General features: G+C 39.0%; 1 protein-coding gene across 3 annotated transcripts in view; it reads right to left on the minus strand.

Moving 5' to 3' along the window:
• Positions 1-24,795, minus strand: part of CPEB4 (cytoplasmic polyadenylation element binding protein 4) — a 59,082-nt gene that overhangs the window by 20,058 nt on the left and 14,229 nt on the right. The window lies entirely within an intron of this gene.

Here is a 24,795-nt window from a genome sequence, read left to right on the forward strand (position 1 = left end):
TAGCTTCTGGGTTACATCCTTATTTAGAATGTATGTTCTTTACTGCTCTCCCCGGGTGTGCTACTTTATTAGTAATGATCATCCCTCATTGTACTATGCTCTAAAGTCACTTGACATTTTGATTCTGCCATTCTAGATGTTACCTGCCCCTCCCAATTTTAGTGCTTCCTAAATGTGATCATGGTTAAATTTACATGGAAACTCCTGACAAAGACATATAGGATATAGAAGAGGTTCATGATTTTTTGTTTTTAATTAAGGTTGCCAAAAGGCTGTGCAAAACCTAATTAGGTTACTACTAGCAGGAAGCTTCACTGCTGCAAGATTGACAGATAACCATAGTGAAGCATAACAGCTCTGTGGGCCACTGCCCTCTGACACCTCCAGAAATCTATGGACCACTGTTCGAGAACCTATGCACTACTTTATTAAAATTGATTAATATACTTGGTAGCTTCAACTACTGTGCTCCCTCCACTTTTGTGTGTGCGCTTTTTTGGTTGCCAAAATAATTAAGATGATCTTTGTTAGTTTCTAGATGATATTCTATCAAAACATGCCCAAAAATCATTCCCCACTCAAACTTACGCTTAAAAAAAAAAATCATGTAGTAAATCCCCAACAGGTAAGAAAACAATTGTTCCAAAAATCAGAATTTCCTGGAGAGTATTAATAAAAGCTCTGAAAATATCACCAGTTTTATTTTCTTTCTTCATTCAGAATTCATCTTGCAGACCCACAAGTAGCTATAGCATCTAAATGTTTTAAAACCATTACAAGTCATGGGTATTTCACCCATGTGGAAGAAAGCATTTCAATCCAGTTTATTTAAGTGTTTATTTTACATTTACATCACTGATCCGTTTCTCATGGGGATATTCAACACAGGTAATCCCAATGAGAAAGTATAGCTAAGCATTGGTGTTCAGTTGAGAATATAGCCACAAGTGCTTGAAACATATATTTTCTGCCATAAACTAGTACATTTTGGGGCCCTTACAAAATGTATAATTTCTGCATGGTAATTAATACTGCTTTTTTGAAGTAAGAAATCTAAGATGCTCCTATAGTTCTCAAATGAGTGAAAAGCTGATAAGCTTTTTTCCATGTAATGAACTTGCCAGTTGCTTTGCATACTGGATAGAGAGCTCAGAAGCTTTTCTGGATTTAGAGAACCTAAAGTATTTTCAAAGTGTACCCTGCCTATAAAACCATAAAATCCTGTGGTCTGTAAATTGCTAACAAAACCAACGTATATACAAACTCACTTATTTGGTGCACTGACTCCTGAAAACTCACTATTCAACATAGCTGTAATTCCTGCGAAGGGCCTGTGTGACGCAGAGATGTAAGTCAGCAGACTCCTTGCTGCTTCGCCACTTGCATCATTACAAGCCACATTTTTTCAACATTGCCTGTATAAAAATGCAGCTCAGCAACTAGCCATAAGCATTTCCAGTACAGAATATTGTTGAGCAGATTTTGAGAACCTACAGTATTTCTCACACAGCAAGCAAAAAAGAGGAAATACAAGATAAATTCAAAATTACTCTCAGCATGCATAATACTTGGATTCCATTTCTTTTTTTTTATTAAAAGGATGGTCGTTTTCCTTTGTAGTTTTCCACGTCTATTTAATCTAATCCAAGCTATTTTTGACATTTCAAAACATTCCTTAGGAGCCACAGATTTTATTTTATTTGTAAAGATATTCCAATGAAATGTAAACACAAAACTTGTCTGCCTGTTGGGCTCAGAGCCCATCATGTCCCAGTATTTCATGCACTTTACCGGGATGTTTCTGGGAAGTGCTGTGTTTTAGGGAGGCTGAAGAAATGTCTGACTGAAAAAACTTTTTAAAAAGCATTATTCGGTACCTGACTTACATTATTTGTTTTAGAGAAATCTGTGCTTTGCAAAAGTGCTCACTAAGATTCAGTTCAAAGAAAGCCTTCTTTAAGGAAGCAGTTACTAGTGGTGGAAAGTCAGTCTCCTGGCTCTTGAATAAAAGATCACCTGTCTATATAGTTAGCATTAAAAAGTAAGACCATTTCAGTGTTACTTTGTACAGCTTCCTCTTCACTGATTAGCCTAGTGTTTGTTCTTGAATTATTCTAAAATTTAAGTTAAAATAACATGAAGGCTTTGGCTTATACCCAAGAAAATTCAGAATGAAGGCTGAAACTTCATCCTTAACTCACTTCATTTTACCAGAAAATTGCAACATTCTGTTATATTGCATGAAAGGTCACCCACTATTCTGAATAAGAGGGCCATAACATCTGCATCACCTAGACACCCCCCAGGTGAGTTAAGGACAGACTTTTATTGGCTTCATTTGATATTTTTCAATCACTTAATTGTGGCTTTTTAGAGTTTTAGCAAGACCTTTACTGTTATAAAAACTACACACACACACACGAGAAAGTAAGGGGTGAGCTATTTAATCTAAAACCAGTCATTTCCATTCTCCTGCCCCCTCAATGTCCCCTACACATCTTTCTTCAATTTGAGTACAGTATGGTTTTTGCACTTCCTCTCATCTTCAAGGCACTCCTCAAATGAGTTCCTCTAGATCAGAGGATCTCAACCTGCAGCATGCGGGCCACTTATAGCCCAATCGTGGACCAATCAGCACATGGCTGCAGCCCATGTGACATCCTCAGGGCCACAAAAGTATTATATATATTGTGTGGATGTGACCCACATAATAGATGGAGAACTGCATATGCGGTCCACAATGGTAAATAGGTTGAGATCCACTAATCTAGATCCTTACCTCTTCATGCATGTCCCTCCCCCTCATAGTCCCTGCCCCAGAAAGCTCAATCTAGAAGACAGCCCTAAAGAAGGAAATATACTGAAGAATCTAGATAAAATGGTTGCCTTGGGTTTGAAGTTCCTTAAGTCCCAAACCTGCAATAAGCATTGTGCGGGAGAAGCCCTGAGCCTACACAGGCCCCCATGATTTTTGTGGGGCTCATCATAGATATCCACTCATATGGAACAACTTTCAGGATTGGGACCTTAACGAACTTGATTTTAAGTGTGAGCTGAATGAGGACTTGAATGAGAAGGCTGGCAATCTGGCGTTGGGAGGCTGTTACACACATGTAAGACAGCACAAGGATGGGAGTTGGAGTGACACACAAGTGCCATTGAGCACACCAACCCCACTGATCGCACACCATCCTGCCTGCCTAAAACTAGGTCTACATTAGGAAAATAAAATATATATTTTATACACATCCTCTAACTCTTATTAAAATCCCAATGTACACTGGGAGCTGTAGTTTTAACACGTTAGCTGATCAAAATAACCTCTGAGGGGATAGCCTAAGGTTTAAATCAACCAGCTAACATGTTAAAATCACAATTGCCTTGTTTACTTTAGGATTTTAATGTGTGTCAGTTGGCATGTTAAAAAAAAAACCCGACCTTTTTTCTAGCAAAGACAAGACCTAAATGACATTTTCTATCTTGTACAGACATTTTCTATCTTGTACCCACTTACGCCTTCAATCCGGAAGCTCCTCAAGGCAGAGATTCTAGTCTTAGCCTGGCACACCAACCAACATGAAGCACGTGGCACTATCTACTATATATTGGTCCAGAATATGCTTTATTTTTTCACTTTTCTGTTCTGACACTGAAATAAACCAGCTTCATTAATAAGGCGTGGTCTATACTAGACTTCTGTCGACCAAAGTCAGCTTTTTGCACCAAAACAGCGGTGATATGCACACTGCAATCCATCTCCCACCAATCCAATTCCCCTTATTTTGTGACAAAATAAAACCACCTAAACGAGAGCGTAGAGCTTTTTGTGCTAAACATTTAGCTATAAAGCATCAGTGTAAACACTGCACTTGATTATGTCGCCCATCATGACCCTTCTGGCCATCAGTTTGAACTCCACTGCCCTGCAGCCATCCGCCCCTTCCCCTTTCAAGTCCTGGGAATTTTTGAAATTTCACTTCCTGCTTGGTTGCTGTGGAGTGCTCACATCTCATTTCCCCAGCTGACCAGAACAGCTCCACGCACCAAATGCTCTCCCACTTGGAGCACACTGGAGTGTCTGGATCTGATCAGCATTTGGAGAGAGGAGGCTGTGCAATCCCAGCTTCACTCCAGCCGAAGGAACTTCAATACCTGCTGTCAAATTTCTCGTTTAGTTGAAGAAAAAGGCCATGAACAGTAGTGCCATGCAAAAATCAAGGAGCTGCAGCAGGGGTACCAAAAGGCTAGGGAGTCAAACCATCACTCTGGTGCAGAATCAAAGACCTGCCACTTCTATAAAGGAGCTAGAAGCCATCCTCGGTGGTGACCCTACCTCCACCACAAAGGGACCTGTCGATACCTCCGAAGGCAATGGACACCGGACTCAACCTCAACGGAGGTTGAGTTGGAGTACGATGGGAAGCAAGGGACCATGTCCTTTGGTGACACGGAGAGCCAGGACCTCTTCTCAACCCCGGAGGGTTCGAGCCAGTTCCTACCTTCCAGCTCTGGTGTGTGGGATGCAGGAGAGAGGAGCTCAGGTAAGTGATATTTTTGAGTTGTAGCTGCTTGGTTACATGAGGTACAGCTGTCCTTTGCTTTGGTGCATTATACAACTGGTTGAAGGGATAGAAATGCACAACAGTAGCTGTGTTTGTATGTGCTTCCCATTCCCCTGTTCAGTTAGGCAGTGCAGTGAAAAAGTGTGTTAATGCGCACTGAGATTTCACGGAAATCCTCAAGAGAGATCTCTAGGAGGCTTTCCTGGAGGTACTTGCCAATCCTTTGCTGGAGATTCCTTGGCAAAGCTGCATTGTTTCTTCCCCCATTGTAGGAAACTTTCCCACACCAATCAGCAATCACTTGTGCAGGGACCAAAGTGGCACACAGGTGAACAGCATAGGGACCCAGGTTGAAGGTGCTCACATGAAGGAGATGCACCCTAGCATCCCTAATAACTCTCAGGAATGAGATATCAGCTTTCATGGCCCCCACCTGTAGCAAATCGTGGCATAATTTTAAATGTTGTCCCTATCTACCTGCAGTGACACCCCAAACAACCACCCAGAACCTTTTTCCAGCTTGAGTGCCCCCTTCTCCCAGACACAACTCACCATGCCATGGTTGACTGTCAAGCTGTGAGCTTGCCAGGGCACAGTGAGAAAGATTTATATTTTACAGTAATGAATCAATACTTTTATTGCACTCAGAATCATGCTTCTGTTAATTGTTTATTGTGCTTCTAAGATGTGTCCATGACGGGAAACCCCTCCATACCTGCCGAGCACCTGTGGCTGATAGGAAAACTACCACAGAGAAGCAAAGAGGAGGAGATGTTCCAAGAACTCTTCCAGACCTCGGAGGCGCCGGGGGAAGGGTGTGTGTGGAGGAAACACATACTGTCTGAAAAAATCAAAAAATTGATAGACAGGAGAGGAGGGAAAACCAGGAGCAAGTGATAGCAGGTCATGAGTGCATGATCAAAGCCACGGAGGCACAAATAGAGCTGCTAAAGTCACTAATAACGCTGCAGATTGAATTAATGCATGCTCACCCCACCCCCCACAGCCAATACAGAACTGCTTTCCATGCCCTCCCCAAACTCCACTCACACATTTCTACTAAACTCCTGGGCCATCTCAGCATCCCATTCACTCCAAACCTTCAGACAACTTCCAGAACAATAGCTGGACTTATACGCAGCTGTCATAGCTCACACTGCCCCTCACTGCTTTCTCCACTCCAGCCCAGCTTTTTGTATGTGTTGTGAATTATTATTTAATAAAAACACACTCTGTGCGGAATAAGCAATCTTTATTTATCTTTTTCACACGGTGGTTGCAGCTCACATTGATGCACAGTGCAAGCTGGATAGCAGTCATAGCATGGCACAGTGATGTTTACAAAGACACTTTATTGTGGCTCATTGTCAAAAAGGCTCCTCAAGGCCTCCCTGATTCGAATGGCCCACTGTTGTGCCCCGCTAACAGCCCTGACATCTGGTTCTTTATAGTCAGCCACAAGGCGATCTGGCTCTGTGCTCCACCCAGGGAGAAACTTTTCACCCTTAGCCTCACAAATATTATGGAGCACACAGCAGGCAGCTATAACCATGGGTATATTTTCCTCACTAAGGTCTAACCTGCCATAAAGGCATGGCCAGTGAGCTTTTAATTTGCCAAACTCATGTTCAATGGTCATTCAGCATCAGCTCAACCTGTTATTGAAGTGCTTCTTGTTACTATCCAGGTGTGTGTATAAGGCTTCATGAGTCAGGGCATCAATTGGTAGGCTGGGTCTCCCAGGATCACTATGGGTATCTCAACTTCCCCACTGGAACCTTTTGATCTGGAAAGAAAGTCCCTGTTTGCAGCTTTCTACACAGGCCAGTGTTCCTGAAGGTGTGTGTGTTATGCACCTTCCTTGACCAACCCGCACTGATGTCAGTGAAACACCCACGGTGATACAGAAGCGCCTGTATTACCATACAGAAGTATCCCTTTCAATTGATGTACTCCGTCACAAGATGGTCTGGGGCCAAAACTGGGATATGCATACCATCTGTTACCCCACCATAGTTAGGGAATCCCATCGTTCCAAAGCCATCCACTATTTCACGCACATTTCCAAAACAATGCAATCCCACCACTCAGTGCTTGTTTCATGCGCCCAAAAGTGACGGTGCACCATGTGCAGATGCTCCGTGTCTACAAAGAGTAATCCAGTTGTTTATTTGAATGGCACACAGCAGGTCAGGCAACTCAGCTTCCTGTTCCAATGGGGAGCTCATGATATACTTACATGATCAGCCGCGATGTATTCAGAACACTGACAAAAACATTGGAGAGCAGTGCAGGATCCATCCTTTCAAAAAGAAATGATGAGCGCACAGGAAATTGGGGCCACTGAAAAATGCCGCGAAACACAGTCGGAAACTCATGGAATGATGGGACAGAAATCACTACATTATGAGACATTGAACCCACACCCATGATGCACTGCAATCCTCTCTACCTTCCCACAACTCCTAGCAGCACAAGCTGGCAAGCTGCACAGTGGGATAGCTGTCCACAGTGCACTGCTCTCACTGTTGATGCTAGAGCACCAACTGTGGAAGCACTTAACCAACACAATGAGTGCTATGTGGACAGGCACAAGCATTGTAATTATAGTGCTTTCTGATCGTCACTGTAACATGCGTCGACAATACTTTCCAATGTAGACAAGGCCTAAGTTTCTAGTTAATTTCAGGTCTTCATGCTATGGGATAATGCTGAGGCTACAAAGAAACATTTATTTTACAAATAAAAAGGATAAACATTCCCACTGAGCTTAGATTTATAATCAAGCTTTTACATAACCTGACTACAGGGGCAAATGTGACCCAACAACATCCTTTTAACAAGAATCACTTCTATCACTGATAAAAATCAAAGGTCATACTGGAAGGAGGAGGGGGCTGGTATTCACTCTCAGCCTATATTAGAGATAGGGCCAGAATAAAGTGCCAGACCAAACAGCCTCCAATTTAGGAGAAGCTCTGAGCCAGATCTGAACCTGCTGATGCAGAGCCAGGGGAAGCAGGGATGGTTAGATAAACAGTAACTCCTAAAATGTAAGGATTTTGCAATTGGAGCCCCCGTGATTTATTTTTATAACGAGGAAATATATAATTAAAAACAAAAGAAAGATGAAATGTATCATGCAAAGACTAAACAACCAGGGTTCAGAAACAGCTGGTGTCAGCCTACAGGCACCTCTTTGAAACCACTATCTTGTTCTCCAGGATCTTAGTTTTCATTTTAAAAAAACTGACCGTCTCTAGCTATTTGATTATGAAAAAGTTCTCTGTTTGCAGTTTTTAGGTAATCTAATGCAGATATGTTCTTGTAAATCTGCAAAGAGCCTGGCACAACAGTTCCGAGAAGTATGAACGGCCCCATTCATCTCACTAAGGAATTAAATTACTATAATTGGACATCTGAGTTAGGTGTCAACATTGTTAATCATTTTATTCCTCATGTAAGAAAGGAGAGAGATGATCACAGAACTGCAGTTTACTGAGTGACATATTTTGCTACCACCAAATCCCTCTTTCTTCCCGAACAAAGGAACCAAGTCCAAGGAACCTAGCACAATCCACAGGTATATTCAAATATTCTATGGCTTGAAGATATCACTGACCTAGTCTGACCTCCTGCTTGACACAAAACCATAGAACTTCCCTAAAATAATTAGTTTGAACTAGAGTACATCTTTTACACAAACATTCAATCTTGATTTTAAAATTGCTGGTGATGAAGAATCCACCACAAACCACGATAAATTGTTCCAATGGTTAATTTACCCTCATTGTTAGAAATGTATGCCTTATTTCCTGTCTGAATTTGTCTTCAACTTCAAGACTCTGGATCTTGCTATACCTTTGTCTGTTAGATTGAAGAATACATCAAATATTTTCCACCAAATAGGTATTTATAAACTTTGATCAAGTCACCCCTTAACCCTCTTTTTGTCAAGCTAAATAGACTCAAGGAGCTCAACTTATCACTAGAAGGCATGTTTCCAGTGATGGCTCTCCTAGGAAGCCCCAACAATGGGGAGCCAAGCTCAAAGAGCCCAGTGGAGCTCATACGGCATATATAATTTGAACATCTGCACAATCAACGATGAGTGGTGACTAATGGATGGCAACTCATATGGCAGTTATTGTGTAGGTAAGAGTATGAAGTAGTAACACCACTTCCTCTTCCCTCCCATGAACCCCAGAACACAACCTTCTAAAAAACTACTTATTACTTCCCTATACTACCCAGAACCACGTCTTACTTCTGACATCACATAAGCTAAAAAGCTTGTATTTAAAGCCCAAACTACATATGCTTAGTACTATACGAAGTACTATACTTAGCACTATACCAAACTGAATGTTTAGTACTATACTATTAGTGCAGGCCCTAAAATTCAGTATTTAAGAGTGACCAAGGTAGGCTGCCCAAATGATTCATGGTTTGTAAGCTCTCAGTGGTATTTTGCTACTGATTTCTCAACAAATAAGAACTTGAGGTTATACTAAACTGTTTGAATCTGTTCATTATATAAGATGATATATATCAGGTTGCGCCATTTCCAGGTGAGGAGACAAGGAGAGAACACCTCCTACCCCCAAATGAGCAGTCATTTTGAAAATACTAGAGGTGGGCACAAACTTTAGAAATGAGAGCCAGAGCAGGGAGTAGGAAGGTAGTCTTTAGAAAAAAATATATTGTGCATTTATTTCAATTAGCTTTCGCAATTACTTCTCCTGATAGTAATTTTTTTTCAAGGTATGACAATTCACTGCATTGGCTGGACAGCTAGTTTTCCATTTGAACAAGGATCTTCTTGTTGCTGACTTGGGCCCTGACTGATTGCCCAGGAAAGATGAAGTGTGCTGAAATGACTAGACTCTTATTTCTATTTAGATTGTCTGTTTTCTGAGGGAGAAAGATTACAACACAAGAGCCAGATTCTACCACTCATTCACATTGCATAATAGCTTATTCCATGTGTAGTTCTATTGTTTTTAAAGAACCAGATTGTGATATTCTTACATTAAATAGTACCTTATAACCAGGAGGAGTTCCACAGAAGTCAAGGGGCTACCTTTTGAGTAAAGTACTACTCATTGGAAGTAAGATTATCACAACCTAGCCCCATGTTATTTTGGGAAATCAACTGCACCTCTACCAAGATAGAGGCACACCAAAAACATTGAAAATTGAAGCAATAGATTCCCTTGTCACCAAACAGATCTTTCCACACTTCTGAAAAATTCAAAGCATTCTTATTTTCTTCTACGTGCTATAATCTGAAAATGGGAATTTTCCAAAAGATTGGATGGTTTAATTCTGGACATTTGTAGCAGCCATTCACATTCCAGGTCAGATTTCTTATTCCATATTTCCATACATGGGCATGCTCAAACTAGGATTGACATGAAAGTTACAGTTCCACATACATTTGTGCACCTATTTGATAAAATGGGCATTACAACAGAATGCTTGTTTAGATGACATTTTCAATCAGATTTAAGATAGAAAATGTCATAAATTATCATATAAGGCGTCATTTTCATTTTGTTGCATTCCTAGATTTTTGTTCTTAAGGTTAGAGGACTTAGTTTGACTCAGGCACATGAGACACTGCAAGGGAACATGTAGGAGACTTTATGTGACATGGATTTCTCATACAAATCTTTAAATTCAGGACATTGGAAAAAGATGTGCATGTTTTGTAAAATAAATATTGGCATCAAATTCTAAGAATAGGAGAAAACTCATGTATACCTACAGGAAACTCCAATAATAAAGCATACTATATGCAACTCCAAAATGGTACCATAAATACAAAAGTAGAGTTTGTTTGGCTCCAGTATAAACAGCAGACTGTCCTTCAGATATACTGCTGTTGATCCTGTAGAATCCCAGGAGCAAAAAAGTGTTTTGCAATTTTTCTCTTTTGTTTTATTATGAAAAAGCACAATATAATATGATAATCACTATGGAGACATGCAACACCCTGACTGAGTACGTTTTGGGATTAAGGTATTTCTGGATATTTTTCCCATGGAAAGTTGAATGCAACTAATTAGATGAGTCTACACAGTAACATGGACTGCTTCTTGGACAACACTACCCATTCATGTACATTGAAGAGGAAATGTCAGGTCATATGTTGGTGGTTTGAAAGCAATAAAGAGATAAGAGATTCTGAACACCTGCAAATATGAGAAATACTGTGCCACAAGCTTTAACTGGATCCCTTCCTAGATTTTTCTTGGAGCAAGCATGCTGGAGTTGAAACTTGTACTATAAAACCAACGTGTTAAACAGACAAGATCATACTGTATTAAAGTTTCTGGTATCTTATACTGGGTAGGAGGACAGCCTTGTTTGGATGATTTTAAATTCAAAGTTACCATCATACTTCAGTACATTTATATTTCAACATTAAGCAACATCCTCTGTCTTCCAAAACCCTGCTGCATATAAACTTCTTCCACAAAGTTTTTCAAGGCTGATCCTTCTGAAAACATCAGCACTGCCTCGCACTGCTTTCTACCAGTATATGTTGAATTGCTTGTCTGGATCAGACTGGCTCACTCAGACTGGTAGGGAGAGAGATCCTTATAGTTTGGCATATTAATAATATTTTGTAATTAAGATCTTTGCTTGAACTTAAATTTTGGGGCAAAATCTTATAGTTTAACACATTTATTAATTGGTAATGCTCTGGAAAACTGAAGTTGAAATAAGTAGCTCTCATTTGCTAGGGCTTTAATCTGCATATTCAAAATTTCCCAGTACTGAGCAGATTGTGTACAGTTATAGTATATCATTAGAATCTAAGCAGAGAGGAATAAATATCTTAGCCATTTATACAAAGGAATTTACCATTTATTCCCCCCCCCCCCACCACCACCACCACATTATTACCATTATGACATTCTGCTTCATGATATCACAATGCCATTTTATGGCCTGAACCACAAAAGATGATCTGCATGCACTGCAGCCACCACACAACTACCCATGAGAAATTATGAGCCAAATCTTGGTCACATTGACTATCATGGGACTAGGATATAGTGCTTTACATTGTTCTTTGTTATCAAACTGAGGTGCACATTTCAATACTCTTCTGAAGTTTCAAACTCCAGGTATTAAATCTGCTATACATCCGAAGCATATAATGTATCACATTATCCAAAGTGTACCAGTATCATTTCATAACTCCAGTGACATAATACCAGTTATTTCAATTGACTGAAGAGGAATAGTAATTTCCAGTAGATCTGATCTTAACACTTCCTTGGTGGTTCCACGTGATAAAATCAATTAGCACTTATATATTGGCGGAGTGCTACAGAATCTTGGATTTGAATGGGTTAGATGATGTAAGGCAAAATGTTATTGCTATATCCATTTTTTTAAAATACAGAAATTGAAGGGGTTGGATTTATGACAGAGGAGAGAGAAGACTATCACACCTCTTGGAACTGATATATGAACTATTTTAAAATGGTTCCATAATTCAAAATGTGATCTACTGTCAGCTGGCAAAAGTGGTGCTATCTGCAACTGATGGGACTTAGTAGCTGAAGGGAAGGAGTAGGTAGGATTTCACACACTACAGGTTCTCTTAGTGGAATATTTTTTTTTTGCAAGGGATTATTCTAACCTGTAATTTATTTTATTAAACCTTTTGTGGATGAGGAAAGAAAAGGCATTTGGAAAACTGTAAAGCCCCTTCACAAACCGCCCATTCATACTCCTAGATCACGTTCACTATCCTGCAGTCTTTATATAAGCATTTTCCCTGTTGGTCTCTTTCCATACCAATAGCTAAACAATTTAAATAGATGGGCAGGCGGTATCCTTTCTATGATTTAATGAATAGCTGGAAATGCAGTTCATGCACATGATTCACAGTAAGAGCTGGATTTATGTCGGCATGTACTAACATGCTGCAGGATTTAAACTAGCATGGATTTACACTGATACTACTAATAGGTCAAAGACACTTATTTTTACCTGTGGAAGGAAAGCTCATAGGGCACTTTGGAATTTTACATGAAGCTTTGGTGTTTTTAACAGCATCCTCTTATTTCACTCCCAAAAGCAACAAGTAAATGGTAGTCCCAGCAAAATCAACATCAAACATTCCCCCAGCTGTTCGCAACCAAGCTTCCCCATTTTCACAATAACGAGCAACGACAAGAGGTCTGTTATTTTACGAGCAGTAATTCATGTAGAAACTAGCTGCACCACAGATATTTTTCTCCACCTGTAAATAGCATCACAAAACTGGAATAATAATTTTTTAAAAGTCTCTCCACTTGCCCTATCAAGATTTTGAATGGTTGCCTGCACAGAAGAAAGGAAAAATTTGGTGGTATCCAAGCCTAACAACTTAATTCTAGTGAGGACAAGCATGATACCCTATTGAGCATCTTTCCTTCCACAAACTGCAGGTATAACTCAGTACAGGGCTTTATCTGCCCAAACCTTTGTCCTGTAACACTTACCACAGCTTAGAAACTTCCATGAAACATTACTACACCTAGATGTTATTGGGACAAAGTTTTACTCCTGAGTAAAATATCTTAACTTATTTGATCACAAAAATTCCCCATGTTCCAAGGACCAAAATCACCTTTATAAATACCTACATGACCTCATTATTGTCAATGGAATTTCAAGGGTGTAAGCCAAAGAGAATTGGTTCCATATTTCTATGGCCTGCTCTAAGCATCTGCAACTCCCATTGACTTCTATTGGAGCTGTGGGTGCTCCACACATCTGGAAGTATGGCCATCAGTGACTGTTTTAATAAAACAAAACAGTATTACAGCTAATCAACTTGTATTCCACAAACAATGAAACAAGCCACATTAGGATGATAAATTTTAAACAATATACTAAGAAATAGGTAAGCTGCATGTTCATATTCACCTAATTAAAAATTAAATATTATCTCATCTTTACAGTTAATGTCCTCAATGGCTAAAAAATTAAGTTTGAGCATGCTCAATTATACATGCTCAAATTCTAGACTGGAATTTTTGTGGAATCTTAAAATTACAAGAGATCATAAATAAGTGAACCATATGTGAGATTTCAGCCTGCTGAATAGTAAATTTTTTGCATATAAACAGACCAATCAATACTGAAGTTATATTTATATGGTTTTTCTAAGGGTGCTATTAGAATTAGTTTACACTATATTTTTAGAGATAATAAGTGGAGCCATAAAAAGATGCCAGCAAGTTTTGCCATTGGTTGAACTGTATACATGGCATCATGCTGTTGGCTTTTAAGAAACTGGAATACTGGCCCAGGCTCATCAAGATATGGATTATTTTCTTTTTAACTTAATGGTACTGGTTTGTAAGTATTTGTATAGACACCAATATCACTACAACTTAAATTTCTACAGCAGATATCAAAGTTCTCAAATCATGACTCCAAACACAACGAAAAGTGACTTGATAAGTGTACTTGCACTAATGCATAAATTCATTTATTTCTCACTTAAGCAGAGAAGAGAACTTGTAGGAAAAGTGAGTGTCTCAACAAGCAACAATTTTAGCCAATTATCACCTGACAAACGTCACAAACATGGCATCTCAAAACACATCACTTCTGTTCCCAACAACTACTGTTACCTCCTTTTTATAACCCTAGGAAATACATTAAAATTATTATTTAGCTTGCAAAGTCAAGACCTCAAAGAGTAAGGAACTGCACATTATGTGCAACCTTAATTTGGCCCCTTACGCAAATGTATTATGATGTAGCCTTTAATTACATGATCATCACATAGACAGTGCAAAAGGAATTGTGCAGAGAATTAAGTATCCAGAAGCCCCTATGCACATTACACAAACAGCCTCCTAATACTACAATCAACTATTTGCAGAGCTAGTTTGCTCCCCAGGGCAGCTAAAGTTTGCTCCCCATGGCAGCCTTGCTTCCATCCTAGAGGCCAAGAATCACTCCACATCACAATACCCAACCCTCTGAAGCAAAAAGACCTTTGTTCCTGCGTGACAATACACTGCACTATATGACCAACCTTATATGACAGTTTAGGTACAAATGAGTGAAGATCTATCTAGGTGTTAGCGTATAGGGTCAAGAGAAAGCACTGTGGAAAAACTTGCTATTTTTATAATTACACATAGCAGTCCAGGTCATAGACTCTTGTGAGCCTCTAGTGGGTCATCTAGTTAATCCCCTATTAGGTCACAGGGTTGTATTTCATTTTTCCTAAAGTACCATAGTCTAGACTTGACATCTACAGCATCCCCCCTATGACAGCAATTCCACTCCTGCAACCTGATCCACTACCCAAGTTTGAAACAAGGCAGCCGTTTCAGCTTTGTTACTTGACTTTTTTCTCAGTTAACAAGAAAACAAAGGAAAGTGCAGGACCTCCACTTATATACTTCAAACTCTTGTTCTCTTACTTCCATTGCTAATACTGTAGCACCATATGCATTTTTGTCTCACAGTCCTTTACTACCTTCTCTCATCTCAATATTTGACCCTTTTATTTTCTCTGCAGTTTCCTCTTCACTTTCAGGTCTATGTACCTGATGTAACTGTTTTAATCTTAATTCTACTTTTTGTTTTTACTGTGACTATTTATATATGGCATTGCAGATGTACAGGTGCAGGTGCTGTGCAGATGTGCAGGTGCTGTGGAGCAGGTAATACATGCCAAACAAATTAGCCCCTCTCTTGAAGAGCTTATTGTCTAAAGGCACGAGATGAGAACAAAAATTAATGGAGAAAAAAAACCCAACAAAAATTAGTGAGAAAGATTGAAATCTTTACAAAACAAATGGTCTTTGGTAGTTTTGTAAAAGTAAGAGGTTAAGTAGAGCCTTAAAAGGGGAAAGTGTGGTTTGCCCTTAACACAGAAGGAAAGTGTTTGAAAATAATGACTCAAAAAGTGAAAAGATCTGACTAAAAGTGGCGAGGAGAGAATCCTAACCAAGATTTTTAGAACGGCTCTCACTAACCACAATGGGAGCTTCTGATGTTCAGCACTTTTGAAAATCAGGTACTCATTCAGGAATCTAAATATGGATTAGTTAAACATCCAGTTTTGAAAATCTTGGATTTAGCAACAATATTTTTGTTAGACGAGAGAGGAGGTGGTTAAGGTACCCAAGGTACATTTTCTGCTGTATCTTGAAGGTCTAGACATATCGATTATCCACATAATTTACATATTATACATGCCATATCTGAACAGACCAATTGGGATGCATTTAATTTCCACCCAGTATCTTAAATAACTATACTAGATGCCTCAGGACAAGATGAAATAAATGCCCAGGAACTGATCTTCCACCAGTGAAGTCAACAGTCGCACTGATACCAGTGAGAGCAGGATTAAGCCCATAAAACCACTGGGCAGTTGTGCAGTAATGCCCAATAGTGGTTTCAAAATGAATTTCCAGGCCTCAAATGGTGATCAGTTTTTGCCCTGCAGTATGTGATATGATAATTCCTACGTTTTAGGTCAGATGGCATAAATGCAGCTGTTATTCTCACTCCAAAGTATAATCCCATTTATCTTGTCTATCTTGAGGCAGTGAGATAAATGCTCAAATATCTTTCACTGAGACACTCTGCCATGAGAATACATCTCTCTGATTGGTTTAAAACCTGCATTATCAAGGACTATTCCACTAAAGAAATGCAGATGTAGTGACAAGGAAAGTTTCAACTACTTAATTATTTCTGTTAAAAAACAGCCCACCAAATGCTGCCAATCAACACTGCTTCAAAAACAAATTAAGGTAAGATTATAAAGGAAACACATTTGGGACAAGCAAAACAAAACTCTGAACATCAGCGGCAAAAAGTCAACATATGGAAAAAACCCAAGAACTCTCAGATTAACACTTCATTCTAAGTGATCTATTTACTGTACGCTTAAAACTGTATTTTAAGCATCAACGAACACTCAGGAATTTAGCATAAAAGGCAATTTACCTCTCATAATTGCTATAGTATTTTTTAAACATTAACCAAAATTTAACTCCTACATTTTCAGTCTGTTAATTTGAATTATGTTATGATCCCGATTCATTATGTCAGCTAACTGCAAAACAATTTTACTCATAAAAGGTAACATCTTAAATGTCAAATTCCTGGGGGTTTCTACAGTGTCCATGGGGTCACACAGTGACATTGTGGAAAGGAGGCTGTGATAGCTAGCCTTTTAAAAACCTATATAAGACAATGGCCTCAATATCTGGGTACATAATCTGAGATACCACCTCGGACCTGATCTTCAGAGAGTGAGGCTCACTGTTTTCTGAAATCTGGCCCCTGTATGTTGTCTCAAGTTAGGCATCCAAAATCACTGTCATATTTTAAAGTCTTGCCCTAGGTCAGGCTCTATGGGGTTTCCCAGAGCATGCTGTCTTCTAAATTCACATGATTATCTTGTAGATTAAGGGACAATTTTTGAGTTAATGCTGAATCAACATTAGTGTGAATTAACTACACTGATTCCAGTTACATTATAAATGAGAGCAGAATTTGGCCCTGTCTTCTTTGAGGACACAAATGTTTCATTCTGTGCTGGCACTAAACAAAGGTAATCACTACATAAATTAAAGATCAATTTTAACCTTTAACTGATTTTTTTTTTCCAGTTCTGAATTAGAATATAGGGAAGCTGACCCTTTAAACAATTCTAAATCTCTGGAGAGTTTTCACCGGTCTCTCCTGACCCATAAGTAACTATTCTACAGACCTGCAGATCTCTGTGAAAGCTTGAATGCTTGTCTTTCTCACTAAAAGAAGTTGGTCCAATAAAAGGTATTACCTCACCAACCTTATCTCTCTAATCTCCTGTATGTTTTATATCTTAGTGAGAGATGCCAGTTCTGTATGTGTGTTGAGTGAGACTTACATTATGCAAAAAAAAAAAAAAAAAAAAAAAAAAAAATTCACTGGGCTTGCACGTGACTTCAAGACTACAGCCATTTTTAAAAGCAACTCCATTTTTACTTAAGGTTTACATTACATAAACGGATATGATAGCAATCCACAATCCGACATGCCACCAGGAAGTACCAAACAAATTAGCACCTTTAAAGAAGGACCTCAAAAAAAGTATGTGTTTAAGTAGCTTTACAGTGAGCAAGTTACTACACATACAAGCCAATGTGTGTACGCCCACCCATGCTCCAAAAAGAATCTTCTGAGCTGGCAGCAGTCTGAAAGCAAGCCAGCTGGCTAATGTTTGATTGTAGTTTCATTATTAAGCATCCCAGTGACTGCATGGGACACCACAACCCCACATGCACCCTCCTCCTGCCCCGCAAGAAAGAAGTTACCTTGTGCTGTAAAATCTTCATACGCAAATTAGGGCAGCTCCTTGTACTGCACAGGCACTTAAGAAAATTACAGCAACACAAACACAACAGCAGAGACACAGAAAGAAACAAGTATTTGGGACATACCATAACAGCAGTAACTGCTGGGGGAGTCAAGAAAATTTTCTTCCTTCCCACCCTCCTCACCAAGCCCCTGCCACACACAAAAATCTTTGCTTTCAAACAACAACTTAAACTTAAATTTCAGGGTACTGTAACACTTACACGGGCTACTCCATTTCTTTCTGGAATTAAAATGTGCTCTCACCTGCAGCTCACAGTACTTGGTATAATCCAACCAGCTCAGGAAGGAGACGGAGTACTTTCCAGAAACACAAGCAAGAGAGCGCTAAGTAATATTTCAGTTTATTTCTTCATAGAAATGACTTTTACACGCTGTAGGTTCACAAAGTAGCAGTGTATTTTTTTAAGGGTACATCAATGAGCTTCATCTGCCACATGCATATTTTTCCAGAGGTGATCCTGAAGCATAGCCATTTTTTTCTTGCTAAAGCTATTAATATCAAGGCCATTTCTATTTTTTCTACATATGGTGCATCAGGCTAAGTGTCTCTTCAGTGCAAATCCACCCCAGTTAAAACTGAGAGACCAAATGCCATGACAGCTACAACATGACAAAAGTTCACTGCCATCATCAGTCTTTCCATTTTTTATCTAGACTAATTGGAGATTAGGCCAAATTGCAAAGTTTGGAGCTGGGTTTGGTTATCCTTCCCTTTTTTTCCCCACCCTGCAAAAATGCTCTAAGAAGTTCAGTTCAGGTCTGTTTGGGGAGCACAAAACAAATTCATTCTAGATTTCAAAGTCTTAGAGCAGTTTAAATATGGATCATACCTACATGACTGTCAGGCTCAAAGGAGGACTAGGAGCAACCAATATATAAAACCAGTGTCAGGAAGCAAAAGTCTCCTTGCACTGTCTATCTTAGTATTTCATTTACCACAGTAGTCAAGCTACCAACTTTATTTCTTCCACCTGCATCCTCCATTCTTTTCTTCCCAGCTTGCTATGAATTTTGACAGTTCTTCCATGGCTGGGCCCTTTTCACTTTTATATCTAAAAAAGTGAAATTATCACAATCTTTGGTGATTCAGGTTTTTTTTTTAAATGGAAGAGTGGTCAAAAATTGGCCAGATAACAGAATAAGCTAAGAATCTTGAAAGCCAAGACTTGATGGTTGGTCATTACTTTTCCTTTATTCATTTAAAAACAAACCTCTGTCATGGCCTTGATTTCTGTTAGCGTCTCCCCTTTCTCAGTTTATTTTATTTTATTTTGTTTATTTTATTTTGTTAAAAAAGATTCTTCTTAAGAGATTGTAGTTTAGCTATTTTTAAAATTAAAGACTGGGAAAGAGCCAATTAGACATACAGAAAAGGTTGGAGAGAACCAACATATGCAGAAACACTGCATTTTATATAAAGTTGTAGAAATAAACATGTTGTAAACTAGAAATAACTAAAGGGAATTAAAATAAAGGCTTGTGAATAATCCAAGGACTAGGTCAAGTGATGAGTCAGTATATTAGCTATCCTTGAAAAGAGTGCAAATCCTTGACTGTCACAAATGAAGAGTCTGGCAGTAGCATCCTAACCCATTTACAATGGACAATTATAGGATGGGAATCCTCTGTTCCCAGGTCAGGATTCAAGCAGATTGGCAGAACTGTGGTGAATAGTGTGGCCAAAATTGTGTGTGAGTGGTAGAAAACATACACATTCCTCATGCAGGTCTTAATGCATGGGTCTGAGTACCCTCAGGACCCTAGCAGGATACTGTATATCGTTCCCAAAGTAAAACGAGGGAGGAAGCCCATAAGGGCTAACAAAACTAATCTCAACTATAACAACTAACTCTAACTTTTTTTTTTTTTTAATATATATAAAAACTATGAACTTTCACTAACTACTAACTACTAAATAGGAGATTGCTACTTGCGAATGAGCAAGGTGCAGCATTCCAAAGACCGTCACGGGCGGAAAGAAGGAACTGGGGGCCACGGGGTCGGCAGTGTCCCTATATACCGCAACATGAGCGCGGCACTCCAGGGGGCGCAGGAGCCGACCCGCAGGGGGTTGCTAGGGGCAGAAAAGCTTCCGGAGGCTCGTGCACGGGGCGCGCACTAACCTATATTGGAATGCATATGAGCAATCACTTGGAGAGAACATACACATTCCTCATGCAGGTCTTAATGCATGGGTCTGAGTACCCTCAGGACCCTAGCAGGATACTGTATATCGCTCCCAAAGTAAAACGAGGGAGGAAAGGAAGAGTTGTTAACTATTAAGTTTAACATCCCTGCTCACCATAAAAATATGAACACTTGTTTTTGTAGACCTCTTTAGGATGCTAACAAAAATTAAACCTCAGGTTTTGTACTGATTATGCATGGTCACCCACTTATCTGGCCAGATCTATAGTCTTGTATATGATTATTAGTTATTTATATTATAGTGCATCTATAGGCCTCAACCAAGATTGTGCTACATTAACATATGACTATGTCACCAATTATCTGACATATTTGGGGGACCCAGATAGGGTGTCCTAGAAACAAACCACATTCCAAACACTGCACAAGAAAATGCAAGTGAATTTTTTCCTTCCCAAATATTCAGAAAAATCTCTGTACAAGTAATTCCAACCCTTTGACACAACCATCTTTTCCATAAGGATCACTGTGGATCTTCACCCATTTTTAAAAATCTACAGTATTTTTTTCAGGTGAACTTTAACAGGCAAATGATTGTTCTAGAAATATTACTAAATGTAGCAGTAAACTCAATAGTAATCATTTTGAGAGATACCAGATCTCTGAATTCCATTTTCATTAGGTTGCCTTTCTCCTCTCCAATTTTCAGGCAATGTACACACCCTCCTCACAGCTACTCCCCCTCCACCCAATCCCTTTCAGGTTTAGTCTACTCTTTTACTCCGCCCAAAGCCTAGCTTTTTTGCACCCTAGCCATCTTCAGCCTCATTTTCTCTCATGTATCCCTCATGCAGCTTTAAAGCGGATTCACCTATTTTCCTTTGGCTGTTTCTAGTCAGACTCTTTTACAACAGTGCTTTGCAGTGCTGGAAACAGATGTGCCAGCCTGCTTTTTTAATCCCTTTCACTTTGCACCACTTCCAGGCAGTAAGCGTTACTCCCATAGCCTGGAAAGAACAGAGGTACATGACAGTCACTAAAGCAGCAAGTCTGCCACTACACAGTATTTAAAGACATTTCATTCTAGATGAAAGAAGGAAATATTTAGTCAGCCTTCTAGTATTACTCCAATGATCAAACTGCCATCTGGAAGACCCAGATTCAAAAATCAGACTCTGGATCTCCAGCTCAACTCATGAAGGCAGAGTACAATGTAAAGAAGATGCAATTAGTCTCTAGGGAAAAGCTTCTGCAGATTGTCATTGGCTATGCAGAAGTCAGCACACTCACTCTCATGGATAAAAATAACATACTGAAATGGCAGCTGCTCAGCAAAGGAAATGGGGATAGGATTCAAGGAAAGAAAAAAGGAAAGCCACAAAATAAAAATATTCTTTATAATGTTTAACAAAAATCTCATAAGGATTTTAACATTGAATCTAATAGTGAATCAATGACATTTTCAAAATGGATCTCTTGAATATCCACCAAAAACAGAAAACATTGCTTTGTTTGTTTAATATTGCAAGCAATCCAAGAATAAATGTTACACTTATTTCATAAAGAAATTCAAGATCAGTAAATGTAAGATTATCACCACATAGGTCATCTGAGGGAGAATAGATTTCGTTTAGTTTTTACTGATTTTTACACTGTAGACTTCAAAGCCAAAAAACTACCACTATTCTATCCATATCAATATTAAGTCTGTCCATCACTTAAACATACAGGAGTTTCCATCAAAGCTTTAAGAGATAATGGCCCCAACACTATGATTCCCAGTCCCTAAACATCTTTCCCCCAGTCCTGAACTGGTCTAAAGACTTTAAAAGGCTCACATGGCTTATTTTGATATTTTCCATTATTTCTGGAGACCATTGTGATATGAAAGGAAGTAACCTGATTTAGAATACTGACATTTAAGTCACTGTTAAATTTTATCAGAGACTCAAGTTAGCAATGAGACCTATTAGATCATCTAGTCCATCGCCCTGCCAATCCCAGATTGCTTCCGACAGTATGTTTTCTAATGCTCTGTCCAGTCTATTTTTAAAGTCTCAAGCAATGGACTTCCATCTCTTCCCATGGAAGGCTACTTCAAATTAGTTTAAAAACATTGCCCATGAAAAGTAACCCATATAAAAACCAACTGAGTAACTATTTGTATGGACCAGCTTACATAATCGCAGGTATTTAAAAAGGCCAGCAAGACTACAAAATGACAACCGTGAGTCATCATATTTTAAAATTCTTATGGTCTGCTATTTTTTTAAATATTATTCAAGCTGATTCTTTTTTAAAAAGGCACATTCCTTAAAATACTACAACAAATAAACCACTGCACAAGCCTGCTAAGCTATAATAGCAGAGAACAGAGATTTATGTACTGCAAATTTCAAAAGTAACTTAAAAATTTAGGCCAAGAAATACTGCTTTAAAAAGGTGTAATATGGAGTATTTATGGCAAGAAATTTAAAATGGAACCACTGTCAAGGCAAGTGTATGTTTAGGATTATTAACCTTAAAACATCAAAAAAGAACATTATAGATTAGAATAAAGTACATCAATTCAGAATGAAGCACCCAAAGAAAATACAGTAGAAAATTTCCCAGAATAAAATCTGACTGATGTTGCTGTGTTCCACATGCATGCACAAAGGGGGGCAAGCAGGGGCACCACACCCCAATAATTGTCAGGGGCACAGAACTTCTCTAGCCCTAGGGCTGCAGTGGCAGGAGAGTGAGCTCCTGCCGGGGCTGGGGCCAGGAGGGGGTGGGTGGGGCCAGGGACCAGCATGCTCCTGCTGAGGCGGGGGGGGGGGGGGGGGAAGGGAGACACGACGACGACGACACGAGGACGATGACGACTACAGAACATACCCCTCCAAAAATGGTCAAAGTTAAAGTTAAATTTCAGCGCATGCCCCTTCTGTGTTCTGATCATTATGCAACAATGCACAGGAGCTTTGGACAAAAGATAGATGATTCTGCACTAGGGATTAACAAATCAAGCTCAAGCAAGAATTAGTATGCATCAGAACTATACACTATTCTTTGCTGACATTTATTCCATCACTCGTTGAACACTTCATTTTAAAAGTAAAGTAAAAAGCAATTTTAAAACCAAAGGACTTTTTCAGAGCACTTAACCAATCACAGTACTGTACAAAACTGCCCTTACGTAAGTACTGAACATGACAATATAGCAACCTTACTTTGTTAGAAAACTCAGCTTTAAAAGAAATTTAATTTGGTCTGCAGTCACATCACCTAACGCAATGGTCTTGTCAGATTTAATCAGCTAATAGTTGGGTTGTGTCTGCTTCATAACTGGATGGAAGGCCTCCAAGCAAATCCCAGGTGCTCAGTTTAAATGGGACTCTTGACTTTTGATTCAGTATTGAACTAGGCCCCATTATGATGCTAAGGTGTACGCAGCGTACAGCCATCTGATGGCATATGAAAAAAACCAAGGCCCTTACAACATGCTGTCATTAAAGATCCAATGGCACTGGTACCCTTCTCCCCATGGGGACAGCTGTTTTTTTAAAACTCAGTAGGAGTTTTGTCTACTAAGCATTGCCTCTATAGTTTCAGTTGGAAACTTACTTCCTGCACTAAATTGTCATGCAGCTGCATTTCACTCCAGAGGTGGATGCAGGAACTCTTTCTTAGTATACCAGTCTGTTAAGTACTTTGGGATCATACTAGATGAGCATTATTAAAATGTAAGTCACTTTCATTAATAAAACAAAGCTTGGCATTAGGGTAAATTCATTTTTAAAGATGATCATAAATCTCTTTTAGTAGCCTCAAGGTCAGTAACAAAACTGAGTAAGTGGATAAATAAGAGTAGTCAGACAACTGTAAACCTGAGTCTGAAATTGTAAGATTGCTGCTTAGCACTGACCTGCAACGAATTAAACTTCAGGGTTTTATAGCATGTGCTGCATCTATTAGGTTTTACATTAATATATTGCTTATGTCTATTAAAAGCATTTTCAGAAAACAGAGCTGCTTCTTTAGTCGACATTTTCAGAACATTTATGGAAAGCTTAAAACTGATTTATTTTTAAAATCTTTCATTTGCAAAGAATACTGTTCCCATATATTTACACATTTCTCATTCCTGAGAGACAGCACAAGTCTGTTCAATCTTTACTGTAGAGAAAATACTGTAGCCAAAGAACCTTGCAATTCAAAAGGGAAACTGAATTACACAAGTCTGTGGCATAGTTAAGGGAAACGACTACTTGAGACAGAGTTGTGATGAAATAGCTTAATACTCATATTAGACACTGGGCTAGTAAAATAATTACCCAAGACTTATTTTTGCAGAGACAGAAGAGTTTATGACTAAAGAGGGAAAACACTGTCAAGTAGATAGGTATGTTTTACCTATCTGAGTAAGATTCCAGAAACTTAGAATTTAATTTTTAAATGCTGCCTGTTTAAAAAAATTCAGAATAATTCAAGCCACTTATTACATAAAACAATGCCTTGTGTTTCCATTTCTTAGTGTTCTTGATGAAGACATTAGAGACACAGGTGCTCACATGCACTGACACCTTTGTCTCTTGACAGAGCTGGAAAATGAGGCCTAGATGGGTTGACCAGCATGCAATAGGCAAATGATACCTTAGTTGTTCTAATAAAACACAAGTTCTGTATTCTG

Source organism: Emydura macquarii, unplaced genomic scaffold, assembly GCF_026122565.2.
Source record: "Emydura macquarii macquarii isolate MOO-44397 ecotype Brisbane River unplaced genomic scaffold, CSIRO-AGI_Emac_v2 contig_2768, whole genome shotgun sequence".
Taxonomy (NCBI): Eukaryota; Metazoa; Chordata; order Testudines; family Chelidae; genus Emydura; species Emydura macquarii.